Raw genomic sequence first — 21,934 nt, forward strand, 5'->3', positions numbered from 1 at the left:
AATTAAACTAATCGGCAAAAATCCAGAGCGTACTGAAATCATCATGCGGGAAAGAAGAAAAAGGCCCTCAAAAAGCAACTTGTTGCCAGGTTTTGCAGAGCTGTTGTGCAGCTAGTTGCAGACAGAGGGTTAAAATCCAGCTAGTAGTGAAAAAAAAGCGTCTGTCTATGGAAGGGCGGCCTGTGGGGAGGGCGGCCTGTGGGGAGGGCCTGAATGTAGAAATAGCAGCAGACCTTTTTTTCTTTTTCTTTTTTTTTTCCCCCCGCAGATCCCGAGTCTCCCCCTTGCGTGCAGCCGGAGCTGAAAGTATGGAGTGAGCAGAACGGAGAGAGAGAAAAGAGAGGAGGACGGGAGAAGAGAGCAGGCGCAGACTGGAGAGGATAAACCGCTCGCTGATGATGAAATAGGAGGTGTGGCGGAACGCGCGAACGAGCCACTTTTTCATCACACGTCCAACACGGCAAGGAAGTGTACTCGCACTTGAGAGAGAGAGAGGGAGGGAGAGAGAAGGAGAGAGGGAGGGAGAGAGAGAGGGAAAGAGAGAGGGAGGGAGAGAGAGAGAGGGAGAGAGGGAGGGAGAGAGAGAGGGAGAGAGGGGGGGAGAGAGGGGGGGAGTGGGAGGGCAGAAGGCAGCGAGGGGGGGAGGAGGAATGACTGAAATCCAGTCCTCTTGTGCTGCGCAGGCGCAGAGCTCACACTCGCGCTATTCTAGCACACACTGTCTCTCGCCTGCCAACTACAGAAAAAAGAGGAAAAAAGAGAGGAAAGGAGAGGAAAGGAGAACATATAAACACTCAGAGCGGACTCTCCCCCCTCCCCCCCACCCTGCTGAAGGACCCTTGAAATAAGCAACACCACAGAGAGCCGGTTAAATTATTAACCTTATCTCCTGTACCGGGCTGTAGCTCTGGTCGCTGCAATCTGGATGATTGGGAGCACATTCTGGAGTGGCCAGTGACTCCAGAGAGCGCTAAGTCTTCAGCGTGCCACGGGGACTGGCGTGAGTACGTGGAAGAGACTCGCAGCACACACGCTGGAGACAGATAAGCTTTTGGAGTTATTCAGAGGCATGCGGCGGAGGGCTGTTCCTCTCTCTCCTGTCAGGCACTCCTCGGCTCCGAGCGTTACACCAACCGTCCAGCTATTTTGGCAATCGTTTTGGGTGAGACCTCGCTGCTTTCCTAGAAGACAAGCAGCTGCCGCAAGTCCAGCATGGTGTGATTTGAAATCAGAGAAACTCTCGACTGGTTCTACGATTTGACCTTGTTAAGGCTACACAATTAAAACAATAGTTCTCACTGAAGTAAATAAACACTGCAGGAGTTAAAATGGTGAGAGGTTCGTAAAAGAAATAGATCTGAAGAAATCTGTGTTGCAACTCGCTTCCCCTGTCCTCTAAGGTTCCTGCACGCAGACGTGCTCCACCCACTCTGCAAATCCAGATTTGCATGTGCACGACACTCACATGCATGCACAGATTACAGACACAGCATTTGCATGCGTGTGCACATGTAACACGTGCATGCACATAACACACACCTAGAAATCTACACACACACACACACAAATAAACAACATGGCAGAACATCTCTGATGTTTTATAGATTATTCTTTATCTTATTGTCAGTCTCTCTCTTTCCTCTCCCCCCTCCTCTCTCTTTCCTCTCCCTCCCTCCCTCCCTCTCTCTTTTTCTGTCCCGCCATTCTCTGCTCTGCGAGCAGAATTTGGGCTTTTTCCATTTGTGGCAGATTACTGTAACACTATTGTAAAAACAACTTCCTGCCTATTTTGGCTCAGGTTCCCAAAAAACAGCAAAGCTTGGGCTCACTGCTGTAACTTTTCCCCATCTCTCTGCCCGAAGTTTCAGGGGTTATAGAAAGAAAGAGAAATCAGTAAATTATCTTTCCTGTCGTGGACTTAATTCTGATGCATTCGTCCTCTAAAGCTACAGAGGAGAAGAGAGGGGGTGAGGGGGCTGCATGCTGAAAAGGTGCGGAAAAACTTTTCTTGTTTTCTTTTTTTTTTTCAAGCCGTGTGTAACTTTCTGGTGTTTTGTGGAGGACATTGTGCTGTTAGAGGGCTCGTACAGACCAGCTCAACATGGCTGCTGCAGGCTGATCGTGTGCACAGTCTGTGAGGGAGCTTTCATGGTGCAGCCACCACCCTCTCCTCCCAGACTCTGTCTCTCGCTCACTCCGCCACCGGCTCCTCTCCTGCAGGGACGCTTCCCTATCCTGCTCACCAGTCGACAGGTTTAAATAAAACACAGGTGGCTAAACACAATAGACTTGGCAGTGACCATGGAAAATTGCACATTCTTTGTGTAAAAGTACAACGTTTTTAAGGAACGAAGGTGTTCTAAGCGAATAAGTAATGATTTGTTTTTCTTCTTCGTTTTATAAACGAGACACAATGGGATCGTGCATCATCGCTGGCATGAGCCTCAGCCTGGTCCGAAGCGGGGCCGTACGTCACATCTCGCCATGCTTTTTAACCAATAGACCAAAGTCTACGCAGGGCTTTCCAGACAACTTATAACTGATACATACACAGTATATATACACAGTATTTACACACACAGTATATACACACACAGAATATACACACAGTAGTCTTTTTTATTTTTTTACAACCGCGAACAGCCATTCAATGAGGGGAAGCAGTAACAACCAACCATTTTTCAGACTATGTTTGGAGATTGTAATTTATCTTAGTGTGCATGTTGCACTTTGCTATGCAAGTTCACTTGAGGATACGGTTTTGGTTTTGGGTGGCCTGCCAACTTCCACCACTGTTTGCCTCTACGGTGCTCTGCTTGTGTTTGCCTGTGATAAATCACAGGAACTCTGTGACAATATTACAACTGTCAATTTGTAAGTCCTTTATTGAAACCGGTCGTGGGCAGTCTTTTGCACCAATTCCTTTTAATTAAATAAACGAAACCTTTTCCAATAATGTGTTTTCAGTCTGCTTATTTCTGTCAGGTGATGAGAATATTTCCTCTGTGGTGGATTTGATACTGATCGTTTAAAAGAAAAGAAATATGTTTGGGGTTTTTCTGTTAAGTAATTTAAATAGAGTGTTATTAAAATTAAAATCTAACCAGTGGTGTTTTCAGGAAATATAAAATGTCTTCTAATTTTGTGCAACAAGGAGACTCCACACAATCACCCTGTTGTGGCCAAAATAATAAACACATCTTGGCTTCACCAGTCGAGGTAAACTGAGCCAGTTAGTGCACTTGCACCAATTCAGTCGTTCAGCTCAATCAATGAAAATGAGTAACAAAATGGCGGATGCGGCCATGTCATACATTGTCCAGACATAGATTTTCCATTGTCTAAATACAGTCCGGACATAAGATTTTTCACGAATAGATTAAATGAAATTCATATTAAAACACACATGTACCGTTCATGATTTTTTTTTAACCAAAATCCACATACAATGGTTGATCATCGTATTGATTCTTGGCTACATATTTCGTAGCTTTCGTTTAATTTAACCCTTTAGTGACCGCGTTTAATATGCACTGTTAGAATAGCACAGTTGTAAAGTCTTAAAAAGGTTATGAGGTTCCAGGTAGATGTTTTACATATTGATCATTAGGGTGAAGCACATCCATGTCTTTCATTATTTTGTTTTATCCTACACTACACTTGCCAGAAAAAATCATGGTTGATTCACAATCAACAACCATTGCGAATTATACAATATTTTGAAGATCTTATTTATGAAACCTTCGCTGTGGAATAATTTAAGTTTGAGACGAGTTCAAAATAAAATGACAGTTCAATTGTGTTAAATGCAAAGGCATTCCTTACGTTTTTCAAATTCATCTAAAAAAGAAATCTGTGGCAAATTCTAGAATGACAATTACTGAGAAATCTTACAATCACATTGACACTGACTGCGAACACTATCTTACCCAACCTTTCTGAGTAATGTCCCATTCCCTGAAACACTTGCTCTTCCATATAGTACAGAACACACAGAGAGAGCTACGTTGCATGATTAGGATGTTTTTCCATAGTGGTCAGGGTCCCCCTGAAAAACTGTGCCTGAGCAACACAACATTTCTGAAGCCAACATCAGCGGCAGAGACAAACTGCACTCACCCGTCGCTATGGTCCTGGGGAACAGGCCTGTTTCTGGTCAACACCCACAGTGCATCAAACCAGCCAGGCACAGCGCTCTGTGCTCTGAAACAACTGATGTTCTAATAGAGGCATGATTCAAGGGGATGAAACCAAACCACAAGAACGGCCCTAGTCAGATAAAAAAAAAAGTTTTTTTGGACTCTGTCTCGGACGGGGGTCGGGCCTCCGGGGGTCGGGCCTCCGGGGGTCGGCCTCCGGGGGTCGGGCCTCCGTCCATGTCTCTGGGGGTGGTCTGTCCTGAGCCCTGCACATGTCTAAACAACTTCTCTATTACACCCGAGACCTCAGAGGGCACTCCCCATCGAGGAGGGGACAAAGGACCTGACCCTGGGGTCAAAGGAGTTACATGGGAGGCCAGGCAGGTCCATTGAGGATCCCAGTGCTGTTTGCTTTAAGAAGGTAAAGATTACTAACACTTAAACTAATGCAGATTAGGAGGTGATCTCTCGAGGGAAGACCCTCACCAGGCAGTACATCACTGTTTATTAACACCCTGTGACCTTTGACCCACGGCTGTCACCTCAGGCAGCCAACGGGGACCGACACTTTTACTCTTGCAGGAACGCACACACTTAGACACACACACTCACACTTAGACACACACTTAGACACACACACACTCACACACACTTAGACACACACTTAGACACACACACACTCAGACATACGTACACACTTAGACACACAGGACACTCACACACACATAGGAAACAGACCTACTGACACACTCCACTCACACACACACACACATGACACACACTCACACAAGCACAGGACACACACACGACTCACAAAGGACACACACAAGACACACACTCACAGGACAAACACACACACACACTCATAGACACACAATGGCACACATAGACACACATAAATGATACACACACACACTCAAAAACTCACAGGATATACACACACAATCACAAACACACACACACTCAAAGGACACACACACTACAGAGCTGGAGGTGCAACAAATGGTTTCAGCACCTCTGGACAATTTTGGAATTCTTACCTAAATAAACTTGATAGAAAAAACAATCACTATGTAATTGTTGTCTTATCTATATCTCTGAATTCCACACTGGAACAATATTTGTTAACACATATTAAGAATCAAGCAACAAGAGTGTCCTGTTCCTTTCACTAAATCAGCAATGTGTGTTAAACAAGGTTAATCAAATATGCATCTCCTATAATTAATTCTGATATAATAATGTAATTGTGTATTTATTCAGATCATTAAAATATTTATCAGCAGCAACAGCATTACGACCCCTATACCAGAGTAACATCTTACAAACTGCCACGAGGCTAAAGTTCTGCTCACAAAATGGTGGACGTGCATGCGCAGTATCAATCCTCTAGACACTAAGTTGCACAATGTGCTTTCATACGCTTTTTATGTTTTTAACTTCACTTTTCACTTTCCTCATTGTCTTCAGACCTTATGCATCATACATCAAAGTTGGTCAAATAAGATATTATTGTGTAAGTGTGTGTGTGTGTGTGTGTGTGTGTGTGGGTGGGTGGATGGATTGAGGAGCGGAGGTACTGACTCAACAATACAGTGTGTATCCTTATAGAACAACTTTACATCTTAGCAAACTATTAATGACAATATCATATCAAACATGTTTTAATTGTGCAATGTTAGAGCTGATCAAAGTTGTTTTTAAGATAGATTGTATTGGGTATTGGCTGTAATTTCTCCCCACAAAAATTAGAAGAAACTGTCCTGTCATGAAATGTGACTCGTTTTGTTATAAATAAAGATCTACAATATAGAAATAAACCAGAATTTAGAAGGCTTATAATACTGTATACATTTTGTCTTACATAAAAATCATGTAAGAAATATATTCTTTCTCTACGGGTAAAGTCCAGAGATGTTTGACTGTAGAGAAGCCTGATTGCTCTGTGTGTCTATATGTTGACACTGCATTTGCAATGTAATGTTTATTTGTACTAAACAACTTCTTAAATAAAATGTTGAATCAAGTATTGAATTAAAATGATGTGGATCAACCTGTATCTTTTCCTTGTTGTTTAAAAGGATACAGATTTATAAAATGCATTGATTGATGCAGAAATAAAAATTATATTCATTGTGAAATACATAATGTCTTTGTATTGGACTTCAGGTCTCAAATACACATCTATGTTATAAGAAACACTGAAAACTGTGTATAGCAATTCAGATTATACTCCAGTACTGGCTGATCATTACAACCACCGAACCATTTTCCTTAGAATTAACCGAAAATGTGTTAAGGAGATAGTGAGTTTGGGAACCATGGTGACTAGATAGTGAGTTTGCGAACCATGGTGAATATGTGTTGAACAATTCAAATAACAAATAACTAACAAGTTACATGAATGCATTTGTTTTAGGTAAGGCAACAGGGATGCAAATCGAAAACCCACAGCATTTTAGTTATTGAAAAGGATTACATATTACACATTTATATTACCTTGATATTATACAATTTTGAAATTATTCAAATTGACAAAGTTAGTATTGAGATATTCTCAGAGTTATAAATTGGGAACTTTTATAGGATTAACAGATATTTGGCATTTGCCCAGAAGTAACAGAAGATTTACTCAAATCTGAGAAGCATATGCATTTATGAGAGGCTAACTTGAAAACCAGAATTTATTAGGAATTACTTTAATAAAACATATTATAAAAGGAGTAAAAGGAGTTGGACCAAATTATAATGAAACATTACAACATAACATCGGCTAAATAGTTATGTTCATTCGGTCAAACTTTTGTAAGTGTAGGCTGCTAGTCATGTCTAAGAAATGTATGTTCTTTATGTTTTGCAGTCCTAGTAAAAATGAATTGTTTTTAAAATGTCTTACTATTTTACTTCACACAGTTTAAGGGATATTACAAAACAAATTTAGGGTGAATGGTTTGTCGCAGTATAGTAGTCAAGTGGCATTTGGAATATCAGGCAATTATCAATGAAATAAATACTGACTAAATAAATACATTTCTTAAATGGTTTGCAGGATATTTGTAACATATGTTTAACAATGTTCAATGTCCTATTCATAGTCGAAAATTAACATTGATATTACAGTTTATGAATGCCCAACTGTATTTAACAGTCGGCCGTTTTTAACATTCTCAGGCTTTTAATGTTTGTGTCGCATGAAAACATTATTATTAGATATCTTTCTAAATAAACAGTTTGTTATTGAACTTACTGTTTTGTTTGATTATCAAAATATAATAAAACATCAAATCTGTTGATAAAATGTGAAATGAAAGCAGCCAGAGTGAAGCGTAACTTACCCTGGTCTGCCTCACAGGACTCTTGAGAGGAAACAGGGAGGAGAGGCAGGCAGAGTAAGACTTTCCTGGGAACACAGAGGAGAATATAACCCCTTTCTGATATGGGATCATGGACAAGCTCTTTCAAACTGGATGTGTCCATACTGCTATTAACAACAGTTAACCCATCAAGAACTGACCATATTGTCTGGGGCATCGATACACTATAAAGATAAAGGTAACAGATTCTCACGATTAATCAGCGCTGAGGCCAAGTCATTTATATATCAAAGAAGTATTTGACTACATACATTTTTTGTAATTTCTTTACCAATTTTGAGTGAGGAACAGAAGGGTAAAATTTAAGAGGCCACTGCAGATTTTACCCTTCTGTTCATCAGTCAAAATTGTCCTTCTCAACTTTTTTTTTAAAGGAAAGAAAAAGGTGCAGTGGTCTCTTAATTTTTCCAGAGCTATATATGATTTTAAATCATAATCTTACACATTCTTAACAAATGCTATCTTGTCCTATTCTCAGCATTACAGCTGCATGTCTGTACAAATAACTCCTGAACAATGGACAATAAATGTCAAAGCAAAACGAGGCTTCTCATGCACTCCGAAGAGGAAAAGTACACAGAAAAGCGACGCATCTTTCGAGATATCTAGAAGATCGAGTGGAACGGTAAACGTCAATCCCCCTCCTTTTCGCCTTCTGACCAGCCTTCGCCAAGCTCTAACATACCTCCGCTCCCGTCTGCGTTGGTTCCCCGAGGGCTGCTCAGTCCGGTCAGTTGTGTTGCCCAGAGAGCCAGATCCAGCCCAAAGCTGCTGGCCCAGGCCTGCTCAGGCCCCGGTCTGAGCCACGAGGCAGGGCCATGGTCAGCGTGGAGTGGGCTGTAAGCCCCCGGATGAACCTGACACACCCAAACTGCTCACTAACACACTTAGACACACCCTCTCCCTGTGTTCACGTCCTCCACCACCCTCTCCTTGTTCATATTCTCCACCTCACGCACTCAAACACACTCTCTCCCTAAATACTGTACCCGACACCTTGCACACTCAAACACACTCTCTCCCTAAATACTGTACCCGACACCTTGCACACTCAAACACACTCTCTCCCTAAATACTGTACCCGACACCTTGCACACTCAAACACTGCCCCTCGCACACAATCCCTTTCAAGCGATTGAACATAGAACAGTGGTGACAGCAGATGGTGGACTGTGGTAGCGAGTGAAGCTGCTTTTTTAACAGGTGTAATTCTGTGACTGTAGGAGCGGCACTTAAGGTAACAACATTCCTGGTCACTGACCTCGGCATTCAGCATCAGCAGGTGACGGGAGTCTGCAGAGCCACAGCTTAGACGTAACGACACAGAAACGACCGCATCTCATTTGATGTTTTTATTATATTTTGCGTGTGCACTCTCGATGTGGTAAAAAACAATAGACACTGGGCATACAGTGACAGTGTTTCAGACAGGGATCCAGAGCCTTAGCTTAACGTCTCTGGGATTTCTGGAAGTGGAATCGATGTCACGCTGCTGTTCAGAAACACCTGAGCTCCACAACGTCAACTTTTTAAATAAATACAAGCACCGGATGGATAAATACAGGATAGATTGACATGTACGATTTTAATGAAAGTGATATATTTCTGCAACATACCACATTTAAATACCTCACTTGTGAAGTGTGAAAAGCATGTTTTATATGAACAGCTGAGTAAATACATGGTTTGTTAACAAATGGGAATTTCCTAGAAAATATAAATTACTTTAATGGTATAAAGATATATATTTTTTATCACCTTTTTTAAAACACAAATCTTTATACATGCAATGTATCTGACAAAGCAGCACAAATAAGGTTTTGGAGGAAAACAGACTTTGGAACCCGATGCCTTGTTTATGCCACAAGAACATTTCCTGGCCCCTCAGCCCTATGAAACATATTTCCTGTCATTCCCAGTCCCTGTGAGCCGCAGCCCAGCCCATGCTAGGACATTCATGTCACCTCTTTACAGCAGGGTCAACTGGGGACCAAGCCCCTCACAAGTTCAATGATCGCAGCCTGGGTAGGAGTGTGGGCAGCCTGGGGGGAAATTCTACATGACAGCCACTGACCTCTCACACCGGCCAGGGGTCAGAGAGAGGCTGTGGCACGGGGAGAAGAAGTCAATCTTATCTTTCCTTTCCGGAACAGCCTGTGTGTGCAGTGACAGCAAGATGATCTGGAAGGCTTTCCAAAACCCACACTCATTTGGACGGGAGCGGAGAGTCGGAGCAGGGTGCGTTTTAAAGAAAGTGCTGAGGGTAGCCTTTTTGGTGGCCCAGGCACTTGACGCAGTCCCTGTCCAACTGTGGGATCCCTCCGTGACAATATCTGTCGCTGTTCGACTGCCAAAAACTGTCAAATCATATTTTTTTATGGCGAGGAAGTCACAGTGCATTTAAGGAAACTTTGTTGGGAACTCTCCTGTGTTTACCAAGCCTCACAAACAGGACCCTTACAGGGCAGAGAGTTCAGGAAACAGAAGGTATGAAAGATGCATAGAGGCTCAGCCTTTCTTGGTCTGCTGTCTCAAGTGTGTTTTTGCCAGCATAATGGGGCTGATGACCTGGCACACTACCAGCAGCTAATGCCCCTGCAGTTCGCTCAAATGTCAAACCCAGCAGAGACAGAAAAAATAGAAGTGGCATTCATGATCTGAAGGCAGCACATGCTGTAATGCACAGACCCATAGTGACCTCATCCAGGGGCAGGCCGAGAGAGGCAGTTCCCGGATGCTTCAGGATTTTTTTGGGGGTTGGTTCGCGTTGAAAAACCTCTCTCCCGTAATGTCAGCCGGGGTGAGAGGGGTGTGGAGGGAGGAGGGTGGAGCTGGGGGGTGTGGGTGAGAGAGGGGAGGGGGGGGGAGGAGGGTGGAGCTGGGGGGTGTGGGTGAGAGAGGGGAGGGGGGGGGAGGAGGGTGGAGAGGGATGGGAAGGGGGGAGGTTGGCGGAGAGTGATATTTTTTTTTTGGAAGGGTGAAAGCTGCACGGTCATGTGTGCGAGGCTCATGACAAAAGGCTCTTTTATGTGCAGCGTATACAGATAGAGGAGGCTCCTTTGTGTGCAGACGAAGATCCCATGCCTGGCTCTGCCTGCGGCGAAGTAAGGGAGGAGAGAGGGGGAGGCCGGAGGGGAGGGTGGAGGGGGAGGAGAATGGGTGGGTAGATGTGGAGAGGGAGGAGGTGGGGGAGGAGAGAGGGGAAGGGTGGAGGAGGAAGAGGAGAGGGAGAGAGATGAGAGGCAGTGAGGGTGGGTGGGTGGAGGAGAAAGAGGGCGAGGAGAGGGAGGGAGGGAGGCAGGCAGGAGGAGTAGAGCGAGTGAGGGTGGAGATTGAGCAGGAGGAGAGGAGGAGTGGCTCTGGCACCAAGTGCCATCACTGGGCCAGGGAGAGGAGGGGTGGGGGTTAGGGGAGCGTGATAAAGACGACCCAGGCAGCCCTGCTTTTGCCAGGTCTCACAAGAGTCCCAGGGGCTGGCAGGAGGTCAGGACAAACGCTACTGGGCTCTGTCGGGGAGCAGCCGCATCACATTCACATTAGGCACTGGCTTTGTATATCGGAAAATTAAGGAAACGGCTGCAGCCATCAAAAGCCCCGTTAGGCTGCCCGATATGATTGATGCGGTGGGCAGAGTTGTTGGAGCTCAGACTGTGAAGTTACAACGCAGCATTGATTACAACAGGGATAAGTTTGCGGCTCTGCAAAGGAAGATGGAGGACATGGAGACCTTCCTGAAGAGTGGACGTGAAAATTGAGTTGCGGCTACTCGTCAAAACAACTACCCCAATCTTATCCACTTTCGGCCCCGTAACCAACACAGGCCTTGGCCAAGGCCGTCGCTGGAAAACAACTCCCCTGGAGAGCGCTGAAGCGAGACTATCTTGCTCCTCCCTCCCCCCCCCCCACCGACATCTGTGGCTTGGTCTCTGCCCTGGTCATGACCAAGGATGTCTCCTGGCCAACACAATCTGCATAGGGAGAATCGGACTGATTGTGGCCTAGGTCGAGGGCGCCAACCCAGACCTACTCACACATTAACTTTCACCTACTACAGATATCACCACCCCCCCACCCCCATCCAACGCCTTCGCCTGCTTGTTTCCCCACGTGTTTTTGTAAATGTTGTTGTGCTTATGTGCTGAGGTTTTTGTCTGTTCCCACACTGTACTCCTCTAGGAGCATTGTCTGGGTGTTGCCTTTTTCTCTCCTCCTCTCTCCTCATGTTATGCTCGTCCTGTCTACCCCCTTGTCATGTTTGTGTATTAGAAACTGCAAGTGGCAGCTCAGATCTAAGATGGATTCGAGAGACCGCAGATAGAGTGCGGCTAGTTTGGTTTGTTAAACGTTTTAGATCAACACTTGTATTATTGTTTTTGTTGATTTTATGTAAAGCACTTTGAGCTGCAATTCTTGTATGAAAAGTGCTATATAAATTAAGTCTTACTTACTTACTTACTTCACACTGCATTCACCATCGCCGTTCATAGCTACTCATACGGGAATCGAACATGACTGTGCTTGTAAAGAATCACACCATTTCATCTCCCCAGTTGCAAACGCTGCCAGGCCCTGTGAGCTGTGCGGGTCCTCAGGCAGACGGGTGTTCTGGCTGCCCACCAGGTCTCCGCCGGGACTGGGCGGCTCCCACTGACGGCCGGTCTGGTGAGCGCGCGTCACATCCTGCCGATGTCATCGTTCTCCCCAACCGCCCGCCCCACCCCGCCCTGCCCCGCCAAGCTCCGCCCAGCCCTCCCGGCCCAGCCCCTTCCTGGCAGAGCAGCGCCGTGCTGGGGGCAGACACGCCCTGCCAGGACGCCCCCGTCACACGGCGCGCCACACTACGGGCCGCGCACAACCAGGCAGATGGAAAACACACACGCGCGCGCGCTCACGGACACACTCGCAAACATGTCCCTGAACACGAGGGATTGAAACGGGGTGATTGCGCACGCACACACACGTACGTACGTAGGTGCCCATACATGCATTCTCAGTCTGATGTACACATGTACACACTCACGTTTCTACCAATGCCGAATAGGGGGTCCGAAAAGCCAGGATAATTAAAGTGATTTGATGGGTTTGTCTGAGGGCTGTCTTGGTTTGTTGGCTTGGACCTTCCCCACGCCCTGTCCGCCTGCAGTCTGTCTTCCCACAGGGCAGGGCTGAAAGTCTGGCACACACTCCTCCACACTATCTGAGCCCCTACTGGCACCCTGCACGCCAACTAAGGTATTCCAGTCCCTGAACACCACATAATCAACACAGAGAGACTGAGAGAGCTAGAGAGAACTAGAGAGGATACAATTTCTGGGGAAATTGTAGGGTGTGCTTGCTTGCGTCGGTTGCACAGGGGTCTGTATATTTTATATAAAAATGCATCGGGCCTACTTATTATTTATAAAGATTACATAGATTTAAAAGCATCTTTTTTTTGCTGCTCATTTACAACTCAAAATACGAGTGAAGTGTAGAATGAAATATGATGTCTTCTCATTTCCCCTGCAAGAGGCAGCTGACAGGCTGAATCAAAACGAATACATTTGGCAGACCGGTGTACAAATGGACCTAATCTCTATGACTTAAACGTCCTTTTAAGTTGTCCCTTCTCGTGATATTTTCAGGCATTTAGCCTACTCATATTGCATTCATTCATTAATAAAGAACCCCCTTTGAAGATTATTCTACGACTTTACCGGCAGAAGATAGAATCGCGATTCAAACAGTACCATCTGCTAACTGAAAATATGCCCCCAAAAACGTAAATAAGCTTGACATTTATTTAGTGGAAAATAGCTCATTCATAAAAAGCTCACTGGTAGCGATCATTGTCAGTAACAACTCAAAATGCGATATAGCCCTGTGTGGAGAAGCTGCCCCGGTAAATTCTACTACTACAGTACAGTACTAGACTACTGCTGTGTTCGTCTTGATAGCGATTGCGTTGGTTGAATTCGATTAAACGTTCCGTTGTACGGTTTAGGCTGAAATTAATTATTTTCATGAACAGATTGACAAAGTTTAGGCTGTGGCAATGAAGTTCAGGTTAGTAGTCAGATAGTTTCCCTACGGAAAGACTTTTGAGTAAGGGGAGTGCCGAACATGTTCTGTTGCCGTTTGACTTAAACAGCTGAGGAGTTGTTGTTAGCTACTCACACTAGTGTCTCGGGTACAGTAGGCTACAGCGTTGCAGTGAGCTACACTGGTTTGAAACCACAGGTAATGGTAATTTCACCAACAAATCGTTTACTAATGTCAGAATAAATCCTACAACGAAAATGTATATGTGAGGAATGTTTATTTTAACGATTGAAAACAGATACATCATAGACCACTGTAGTATGTGTTGCCCGGGCAACACAGGCTAATGTCATGATGCTAATATGTCAGTGAAATAGTAGACTACTGTTTCCGAAAGTAGATGTACTTCCTTAATAATATCAGCTTATATTGTACATTACACATCACAATTGTGTGTCATATCACAAAGTAAAATGAGTAAATATTTATCACCCTGGCCTCTTTGTTTGTGGCGTTTCTGCAGCTGCCTTGCAGTAAAGCTATAGTTAGCCTAGCTATCCCCCAAGTTAACAGATGTGAAACGAATGTTCTGCCAAAGGTAGTCACGCGTGTTTTCGTGACATTATTGCAGACCGGTGTAAAAATTGACCTAATCTCTATGATTTAAACGTCATTTTAAGTTTTTCTCTTCTCATGATATTTTCAGGCATTTAGCCTACTCATATTGCATTCATTCATGAATAAACAACCCCTTTGAAGATTATTCTACGACGTTACCCGGCAGTAGTAGATGGAATCGCAATTCAAACGGTACCATCTGCTAACTGAAAATATGCCCCCCAAAACGTAAATAAGCTTGACATTTATTTAGTGGAAAATTGCTCATTCATAAAAAGCTCACTGGTAGCGATCATTGTCAGTAACAACGCAAAATGCGATATAGCCCTGTGTTGAGAAGCTGCCCCGGTAAATTGTACTACCACGGTACAGTACTAGACTACTGCTGTGTTCGTCTTGGTAGCGATTGCCTTGGTTGAATTGGATTTAACGTTCCGTTGTACGGTTTAGGCTGAAATTAATTATTGTCATGAACAGATTGACAACGTTTAGGCTGTGGCAATGAAGTTCAGGTTAGTAGTTAGATAGACTTTTGATTTAAGTAAGGGGAGTGCCGAACATTTTCTGTCGCCGTTTGACTTCCTAAACAGCTGTGTACTGTAGCTAGATGTTTTTGTAGTGTGTCTCGCGTAAGCTACAGCGTTGCAGTGAGCTACACTGGTTTGAAACCACAGGTAATGGTAATTTCACCAACAAATCGTTTTCTAATGTCAGAATAAATCCTACAACGAAAATGTATATGTGAGGAATGTTTATTTTAACGATTGAAAACAGATAACGCTACATCATAGACCACTGTAGTATGTGTTGCCCGGGAAACACAGGCTAATGTCATGATGCTAATACTTCAGTGAAATAGTAGACTACTGTTTCCGAAAGTAGATGTACTTCCTTAATAATATCAGCTTATATTGTACATTACACATCACAATTGTGTGTCATATCACAAAGTAAAATGAGTAAATAGTTATCACCCTGGCCTCTTTTCTTGTGGCGTTTCTGCAGCTGCCTTGCAGTAAAGCTATAGTTAGCCTAGCTATCCACCAAGTTAACAGATGTGAAACGAATGTTCTGGCAAAGGTAGTCACGCGTGTTTTCGTGACGTTAGTGACGCAGTGACGTTAGTAACGTCAGTGACTGTGGCTAGCAAATTAGCCACCGTTAGCTTCACTTTTCGCCACAAAAACTTAACTTACGCTTAAACCATGCAACGGAACGTAAATTCCAATAGAAGCAACTCAATCGCTACCAAGACGAAACTTTTGACACCTACGTTGTCTATGTAGGCCAAGTATTTACTGAGTTTTAGGGGGGCAAAAAGAAATAAAAATAATAATAATAATAATAATATATATGTGAGAGAACAAAGGTTGTGCTCTCGCCGAAGGCTTGAGCACACCCAATAAGACTGAGAGAGAGGAAAGGATAAACAGAGAGGGTGATTGTGTGTGTGTGTGTGTGTGTGTGTGGGGGGGGGGGGGTGCTAGAAGAAGTAAAGAAAAGACGAAGAAGAAGAAAAAAAACTGTTATTGGCATGTGTGATTTTTCCAGCCTGCCTCAATTGACCTGTAAACCTCTCTGACTGGAACAAATGCAAATAGCTCTGACTTGCTCACACGAAAATACTGAAGGCTATTCAAATGAGCTCGCTTTCACAATGGTGGGCCGGCCGGAGCAGGCTGAATATACGATCTATGTGTGAATGGCCCAGTGTGCCCGAGGCAGGGGCTGTGAGGGCTCCGCAGCCACCAGGCTGCCTGGCCTGGGATGCCAACCCCTCGGTCCTCCCACGCTTCCATCACAAGGCCCGGACGCTCCCCACACACACATGCTGATGGACGTTTCCTCTGATAAATACACCGACGATGAAGCCGCGGCCTCTCACAACGCCCCACGCTCGCCCCGCGCTCGCCCCGCGCTCGCCCCTCGCTCGCCCCGCGCTCGCCCGCGCTCGCCCCTCGCTCGCCCCGCAGCTCGCCCCTCGCTCGCCCCGCGCTCGCCCCGCGCTCACCCCGCCATTACGTTTAACGGATTTGTCATCCAGCAGAGTTGTGGTTTCCACGCTTCTTAATCAATCACACTTGAGCTTTTCGGTTACATTTACACCCAAGTTCAAGTTGAAGGTCGGGTTCATGTTCAAGTTCAAGTTCAAGTGGAACATTTTAATTATGATTTGACATGCAGGTTTGGGATTCCAAAGTATAGGTTGAAAACAACAAGAGCTGTCCAGCCTATGATCTGGTTTAGGATCCTGTATTTCCACGGTGCTTATGACATGCAGTGGTTCCCCAGCTCTGTCTTCATTCAGTTTATCTGTTCTTCATGACTCAACGTTCTTTGTTCCTGTCTGTGTTCTGCTGTAAAACCCGTCTGCGGACTGCTGTAGAACCCGTCTGTGTTCCGCTGTAGAACCCGTCTGTGTTCTGCTGTGAGTGTGTGTTTATTTGATCCTGCATGTTATTTTAATCTCGGTCTCATCCCTACAGGATGAATGCTTCAGCCATTACTACAAATAACAATATCCTCTTATCAAGCTAAATGGTAAATTCATACAGATTAAAATAAAAATTCTATATTCAATATAATCACTGTTTTTGTAACTTAAGTTACAGAATATTTACTCACTATTTTTATTAACCTACATTTTGATTACATATTTTAGTCTCCATTATCTGATCATTAAAACTGTGTGATTACATATGCTGGATTTAATTTAACATGCAATAATAATCCTGAAAGGAAAAGTATTTGTGTAAGTGTGATTGTGTTCATATTCAAGCTTACCCTGTGAAGCATTTCACAAGGAGAGAGGGGGGGGTATTTAAGTACGCAGTGGTACTAGTTTTACAGGAACTGCCACTTACATCTAAACTGTACATTTTATGTGAAAGTGTGCTGTCCTGTACTGTTTGGGTCTTGCTTACTGCCCAGGAATGTTTTGGTAATATCCCTTTAAGAGCTCACTGAGCCTGCAGCCATGAGCAGGTCTCATTTCCACTTTCAAACTTCATTTTCAGCCCCGGCAAAGCTAGTCGCTCTGGAAGTAAGCAGCCACTTTCTCCGGCAGCCAAGTTTCCCAGAATGCTTTGCAAAGGTCTGGCTTTGTTGCTTGTGTTAACTGTTAAGTTGCTCGTCTGAACAGAAGGTAAAACCCTTTTTGGTTTTCTCGGTTCAAGCAGACTGAATTCACGGGTTTGATCTGACACTGTGTGAGAAATTCAAATGTATTTAAGTGCAAAGTGCGACAAAACTATTTTTTATATTTCTGGATTTTGTAGGTGTTTCTGTGTTAGTGTTGTTTGTGATTGTGTTATGAAGGTGCTGGGGAAATACAGGAATATTATGCCAGAAATATTTTTTTTAGATTTTATATCTAGATTTTTTTAAATGCTAGTTCACAAACTAATTTTAAATCTTGAAACTTGTCAGTGGTTTTAGTTATAGTGAATGTTGATACATAAGAGCTTTCATTTTATCATTCATACAGAAAATATAATCCTAAACCTACAGTATAATGCCTCAGGAGATCTTATTTAATCCCTTTTTTCCAGTCAGAGCCGACTCTTCTCTGTTCCATATGGTGAGTGGGACAGAGCAGGCAGCCTGCAGCATCTGGTGGACACCTGGAACACTACAAGTCACACCAAAGAACAAGAGAGGCCTTCTGAATCTGCAAAGTCACCAAAATATGAGTTCAGAGCTCTCGTGCCAGTTTGAAAAGCTCAGAACACAAGCCCGAGGAAAGCAACATAGCAACGGAACATAGCAACGGAACATAAGAGTTCTGTATGTAAAGGTCGGTGTGTAAAGTTCCGTATGTAAATTCCGTATGTACGTAGATAGAGGCAATGTCAATAACAATCAATGTTTAACACAGATACATTCAGCCAGGCAAGACAGGTTCTGGTATGCAGGTGCCAAAACCAGACCTTGTGAATTACAGCCCCGCAGTCCCACTGATGTCCAAGGTCAGTGAAAGCAGGGTGAGAGAGAAAGGCAAATAGGAGATTGTGGTTTCTGCTGCCCATAAAACCCTACGCAAATAAATGACATTGAATAGGATACAGAGAAATTCAAGTAGCCGAGTACTTGAATGAAAGTAATGAGAGTAGAAAAAGATGGTTAACTTACGTCTTCTGCTGACTTGCATTCCTAGAGTCCATCTTGTCTTCTTGGTTCTGTGCCTCCAGGCCATTTGCTGTAAAATGGCAGAAACGAAAGCACGTCATAAAACAGCAACACTAAGGTACCGCTAACAATCTATTAAAATACCTATAAAAAATATTGCGCAAACTGAGCATATCATTACCCATTCTCTACAAAACCCACAGCCCCCCACCCCAGGACTGGTTCCTCCAAAGCAACAATATCAGACTCACACTGGAGGAACCCTCATTTAGGAGCGCTAACAGCCTCGAGTGAGACAGCGCAGAGGGACGGTCATCGACACTGTGGCGATTAGTCCAGACAAGTCCGATGTCTTACAGCGACACTGTGGCGATTAGTCCAGACAAGTCCGATCTCTTACAGCGAGAGTGCCGAGTCTTTAATGACGGCCCAGAAGCCGGGCCTGGCTGGCTGCCGGCCGCTGGGGGCCAGGGGTTGGTTGTGTTTACAGGCCATCGGGGGCAGAGGGCCGGTTGTTAACGCAGGGGAAATGAATCCCTGGAGCCACCTCACTAAACCTGCACCGTTCCCGTAACCATGGCATCAGACAGGTAGTGTCTGGGTCACAGGGCAAACACGGCCAGGCTTCGGTGTCGGGTCGTCAGTTCAGAAAAGGTTTGGCTCGGTGTGAGCAGAGTACAAGTGAGGGGCGCATTTGCGCAACCTCTCGCGTATACACACACACACACACAGCACGCACACACAGACACACACACATACACACACACAGACACACACACATACCACACACACACACACACACCACGCACACACACACACAGACACACACACCACACACACACACAGACAGCTGACCTAAAACTGATTAGTAAACATAACCGAGGGGGGTTTCCATTAATCATTAAAGGTTTTACCAACCTCTTGTTTTCTCTAAGCCGCTCATTTGAGATCATATTTAAATGCTACGGTACGTGAATTGTATATGGTTTAGTTTGGTACAAACTTAAGGCAATGTACAGTACGGTGGTTTAATTGTGGGCTTAAATAACATGGTAGGGTAATCCCTGCTGCATCATGTCTTTCTTACAAACAAACAAAAAAAAGATAAATGTCACAGCAACCCACTTTCACAAATGATGATTCCCGACGTCCCTGAACAGCCCTGGAAAAATAATCACTTGGTTTCTCTGTGGTCACTTAGGTTACAAAGTGGCACTAAGAAGAGTGAGGGAGTTTTGGACAACTGCATCAAACAGAACTTTCCTCAAGTACACAGAGCTGCGGCCTGTCTACCCTCCGAGAGGGCCACATGATCTCTCCGTGCCTCGCCTCCATTCGCCAGCGCTCTCCCTCCTCTCCTGTTGCTATGAGACACACCAGCCCAAGCCAAGGCTTCCACAATTCATTACTGGACGAACAAAAGCCAAGCAGCTGGACAAAGCAGGGCAGACTAACCCAAACCAGCTCCCACTTAACACACACATCACACCTCTGAGTGCAATGACTGACATACAAATGGACAATTCAAGGCTTCTCTTTTCAAAAGTTTTTTTTTCATTATGCCCTGGGATATATGGGCCAAATCACATAGATTACCACCGTGAGAGGTCAATGGCTGGATAATTTTGCACTCATTTCAATACCCTGTGAGAGGTTTCTTTCTGATTGCATGGTGCTGAAAGGATGACAATAATGTTCAGTTGGGACTCGTATAAGGTCTTAACGAAGAACCACGGTACAAGTACACCCGACAAACATATCGGTCCATAAAAGTGCACCATTTAAATAAAAAGCTGATCTGTATCATACAATTTCATACAACAAAGGGAATTTGTTAGGAATTGTTTTGCAAAAAAATATAAATAAATAATCTCTGCTTATTTTTTCCTTGTTTAAACTGGATTGAAACATCCTTCGGATCAACTCACATTGTAAATACTTCAATAAAGACAAAATATAACATACATCTATAATGAAGCTATGGTGGCTCTAAGATAGAATGTCTTGCATTTTGATCAATGCTTAATGAGTTAAATGATGTATTACATTTTAATTATATCACCCATACTCAAACAGAAATATCAATATGGCAGTTTGAGTGGTTTGAATCCTAAGAAACCTGCCTGGCAACAAGTATACAATATGGTGCCGAAGCTTGAAAAACCTTGTGATGAAAGTGCACAATCATTTGTTTCTTTTGGCAGGGAGGTGGAGGGGTTAAACTGTGTAACAAAGATTTTTTTTCAACATAATTTACAGCAAGGAAAACCAGCATTAATAACTGCAATACACCACAGTGAAACAAAATAACCTTTCTCTTTGGCTTCTACACCCCACACCCCCAATCTGTCTGGCCTAATTATGACACCGCCTACATTTCCTTCAACCAATCAAATCCCTACGTCCTGTTGTCCTCATCCAAAGAAAGATCTGTCAGACCAATGAGAATCCACCTCCTCTTGTACTCCTGCTCGCACGACAATCACTGTCTGAGAAATGCAGGCGAAAAAGCAATCAGTCATCCTAATTAGGCTGGTTGCCATCCGCGGGCCGTCATAATTCAGCCTGGGAGCCGGGAGACTGTGGGCAGACAGGGACCAGCAGCTGGGCTCAGCCCACCACCAGCTCATCCTAACCCAGACCCTGAGGGAGACCACTCCCTCTCTCCTCCCTCCGGGCCTGAGGAAGACGGTAACATTATTAGTGTTGGGTTGGGAGGGGGCCGAGTCTCCCCCTCCCAACCCAACACCTCTCTCACACTCATCTTTCACCGCACTGCAGACTTTTGTTCCTGCAGCCGCTAGACAGACGAGCAGATAGCTGCGAAGGATCTGGATTTTAAGTGGCGAGGACAATAAACCATGTCAATTAAAAAGATAGTGAATGTAAAAAGATCCACAGAACACTATTTTGTGTGGTTCAAATGAATGTTTAAAAGACCAAAATGTATTAGATTTGGTATTCTCCCAACTGCCCCAGTAAAGAGTTTTCAGTGTGTGCTGAATACAAGGAACCAAGCTCGTTTTCCCTTCGGTATTCCGAACCAAACAGGAAGTGATGGTTGCATTCTACAGAGATTCACTTTATTTTCAGGACGTGGTTGACTCAGGAACTGGCTTTGCCTGCTGCATCTCTAAAGGACCTGAAGTTTTCTTGGCAGTGAAATTAAGAACTACGAGTTCAATTGACAATAAAAGCAGAGTGAAGTAACAAGCCAAATTGCTGGCCACTTCAGTCCAGAGGCTCATTTTTCCAAAATGATTCACACTGGAAAGAAAAGCCTTCCCCTGTCCTCAGATGAACTTAGTGTGCTCTCAGTCAGCTCCAACAAGGAAACACTGAGGGTGGGAGGGAGGGTGCATGTTGACAGAGAGGGAGGGAGGGAGGGAGGGAGGGAGGGAGGGAGGGAGGGAGGGAGGGAGGGAGGGAGGGAGAGAGGGAGGGAGGGAGGGAGGGAGGGAGGGAGGGAGGGAGGGAGGGAGGGAGGGAGGGAGGGAGGGAGGGAGAGACTGAGAGGGAGAGAGAGAGAGAGAGAGAGAGAGAGAGAGAGAGAGAGAGAGAGAGAGAGAGAGAGGGAAGGAGAGAGAGAGACTGAGAGGGAGAGAGAGAGGGAGAGAGAGAGAGGGAAGGAGAGAGACTGAGAGGGAGAGAGAG

At 44.5% G+C, this 21,934-nt stretch overlaps 2 long non-coding RNA genes across 4 annotated transcripts in view; one reads left to right on the plus strand and one right to left on the minus strand.

Moving 5' to 3' along the window:
- Positions 1-21,934, minus strand: part of LOC136942040 (uncharacterized) — a 39,800-nt gene that overhangs the window by 15,625 nt on the left and 2,241 nt on the right. The window contains exon 2 of one of the 3 annotated variants that reach the window (XR_010876571.1): positions 18,284-18,350. This is a non-coding gene — a long non-coding RNA (uncharacterized lncRNA). Of the gene's footprint in view, positions 1-881; positions 1,320-7,474; positions 7,508-18,283; positions 18,351-21,934 lie in introns of those variants that run through there. The other 2 variants (XR_010876572.1, XR_010876573.1) reach the window with 2 other exon arrangements.
- Positions 17,741-20,099, plus strand: LOC136941412 (uncharacterized). The gene is made up of 4 exons (XR_010876524.1): positions 17,741-17,948; positions 18,030-18,120; positions 18,309-18,398; positions 19,482-20,099. It is a non-coding gene; the product is annotated as an uncharacterized lncRNA (long non-coding RNA).

Source organism: Osmerus mordax, chromosome 4 (assembly GCF_038355195.1).
Source record: "Osmerus mordax isolate fOsmMor3 chromosome 4, fOsmMor3.pri, whole genome shotgun sequence".
In the NCBI taxonomy this organism is placed as follows: domain Eukaryota; kingdom Metazoa; phylum Chordata; class Actinopteri; order Osmeriformes; family Osmeridae; genus Osmerus; species Osmerus mordax.